Source organism: Ornithodoros turicata, unplaced genomic scaffold, assembly GCF_037126465.1.
Source record: "Ornithodoros turicata isolate Travis unplaced genomic scaffold, ASM3712646v1 ctg00000838.1, whole genome shotgun sequence".
NCBI lineage: Eukaryota > Metazoa > Arthropoda > Arachnida > Ixodida > Argasidae > Ornithodoros > Ornithodoros turicata.
In genome coordinates, this window is record NW_026999403.1 from 257037 (window position 1) to 259925 (window position 2889).

Sequence of the window (2889 nt, forward strand, 5' to 3'; positions counted from 1 at the left end):
TTGGTTTCATGAAAGGACTTGGATTCAGGATGAAAGGACTTGGTTGGGACAGGTATCTATCTGTTAAAGGCAAATAACATTCCGATAGAGAGCCTGGAGGTTTGTTGATGTGTTGTCTTCTTGATAAGCCAAGATTCCAGTTGTTTTCGTACTCCCAACTATCTTCATGAGCTAATTGAGAGTCTTAGTAGTAAAAGATAGCGTTGGTAGTTCTTCGCATGCCCATAACAGATAGAGAGCTTCGCGCAGTGCGCAGAACCGCCAACGCTATCACTAGAGTTCTGCGTTTTCGGTTTTTATTTTTTGGCGGATTCGGCGTATGTTTTTCGGTGTTTATTAATTTCAACGAAATCGGCGTTTTTCTATGTTTTTCCTGGCGTCTACATGGTTTACCCGGCGGTTATCGGTGAATATCAATCACAATGTAATTTCCGCACGACGCTATCATTCAACGATTGTATCTCATTACGGCCGATGTCTCAATACGGCCAAATGTCTGCTGTGGCGTTTTACGACTAACGAAAAAGTATACGGACATTTTTCACAGCCACCGTATTTCTGTATGGTTTTCTGATCTGCATCAATAATTTGCTGGGCCATGTGCAGCAATTTATCTCTGTCATCGCTCTTGGAATGTACCTCTGTATTCTGCGTTTCTCGATTACAACCGAATGAGGGAAAATTTAACCGGCGTATCTTTATCGGTGTTTTTCGATAAAAACCGGAAACGCGGAACCCTAGCTATCGCTTACGTATACGCGAAGGCGGCTGCGTACGACGCACTAAAGTTAACTAATATGGCCGGTTTGTCAAAGCTGACGTTATGACGTTTACCTTTAACACGTACTTATGCCATATATGTAAGCCATTTCATCATGATGATGAAAGTTGGACTGGTTCGGAAACGTCGAGTATGTCATCGTTTTCTTGTTGCAGTGCCGGCCTTTGGACAGTTTTTAAAAGTCAGCAATGTAACGTTACCTTCGATTAAGTCATTTATTACATCATAAATAACATCACATTCAACTTTGTAGAGGTAATTTATATCGCAGTTCGACTCATCTTCGCTTCTGATTGTTCCGCCTTACGATAGTCCTCGCCCTTTCGGCTTTCCTCCTTGTGGTTAGATGGACCTTCAAGTCCTTGTGGCTCTTTGGTGTTTTCATTCTGTGGCTTAATTTGAGTTTCTAAGTGAGTTCCTAAGTTTCTTTTTTCTAAGTGTGTTTCCACGTAAAAAAACAGCTGCTTTTCTCTTTTTTGTTGTTGTGCAGTACAGCGCGTGCATAGAGGTCTTTGTTTTCGGGTTAAACCCGATTTTTCCCGATAGTTCCCCCCGAACAGGCTTTTAAGAATTCGGGTACAACCCGATATCTACCCGAAATCCTCGCAGTTCTTCAACTTGTCATTCTGGGTAAACCGTCCGAAAAAGTGAATCGTAATATCAGCAGAGAGAGCTATTTCTGACAACTTATTTGTCCTTCTTTTATGGTCCCCTTCCCGCAGGAGTCAAAGACGAGTTTTTGTGCAGCTCGGGATAAGCGTTCGAATATGGCGGTCATTAAATGCCCCAATTCCGAACGGAAATACAGTGAACCCTGGTTATTATGACCGTGGTCGTTCCTGAAAATTTTGGTCATAATGCGGAATTGTCATATTAACGGGGGGGAATTTGCAGAGGTTACACTGCATTGTCCCCCAGGAGTATGGTCGTAAAGCGCGTATGTCAGATTATCGGGGGTCATATTAACGAGGGTTCACTGTATACATAAAGGTTCTCGTTTCTCGTCACAGTGTCACAGCATAGTGGCTCGTTTCATATGCCTTTCGTTTCACCAGAAAATTCCCCGATGACATGTTAAACAGTAGATCATAGCGCCCGATTTCTCGTGTGCAAATACCACCCGATTTTTTCCTCCCGAATTTGAAAAAATCATAAAACCCGAAAACAATAAAGAACCCTACGCGGGTGCAACACGTAATCGTGGGCGTACCGAGAAAAGGGGGAGGGGGGGGGGGGTTGCTTTCGCCTGGATCTCCAAGATCACCAGCGGAAACTGCACGTACTTTAGCAGAAGTTTCAGTTATCCTTATTCTACCGTCAATAGTGTCTATTGGGTGCACGCTTTTCCTTCCCCCCTTGAAGCTCTTTGCCCTCCCCTGTAAAAAAAAAAAATACTGGGAACGCTCATGCTCCGGTAACTACGAAAGTAACTCTTGTCCGAGGCGTTTGTGACATGGTCAGGCTACAATGAAAGATGAAAGTCACTGAAAAGGTTAGCCAGCTGTAGGGATCGAACCCACATCCTCTGACCCCGAAAGTCGCTGGAGAGGCGTGTTAGCTTAGCTCAATTGGTAGAGCCCTGGACCGGTAATCCAGAGGATGTGGGTTCGATCCCTACAGCTGGCTAACCTTTTCAGTGACTTTCATCTTTCATTGTTGATTTCTTAGGCAATTTGAGGCTTTGTTTGTATCTGTCCCTTCTATGTTGTTCCCAGCCTCAGAACATCAGTTTATCTCTTGTTCAGGCTACAATGCCTCCTACGTGTACGAGTCCTTCCACAAGTCAGGTTTTCAGGTCAGTTCTACAAAAAAAAAAAATAAAAAAAAGAAGAAGAAGAAACGCGATAACAATAACTTATCAAAACCCTAACGGCTAAATCGAGCCGTTGGGCAAAACAACAACAGTGTCCCCGGAAAGGAAGACAGTAGCATGACCAGTGGAAAGCGTTCTTCAAGGTCGTCCTTCCCTATGGCCGAAAGTGGCTGACCTGGAAATGCATGACCCAGAGGTCGACGAACCCCTCGAATAGGTGGACCCACCCGAGGAGTGTGACGCTTCCGGAACACTCCGTGTTCCGTACGACCGGTTCATTTGCCGTCTGCCTGCC

General features: G+C 44.5%; 1 non-coding gene across 1 annotated transcript; it reads left to right on the plus strand.

Annotated features, from left to right (window-relative positions):
* Window positions 1-2334: 2334 nt before the first annotated feature.
* Trnat-ggu (transfer RNA threonine (anticodon GGU)) lies at window positions 2335-2407 on the plus strand. Its single transcript has one exon. It is a non-coding gene; the product is annotated as a tRNA-Thr (tRNA).
* The last annotated feature ends 482 nt before the right edge of the window (window positions 2408-2889 follow it).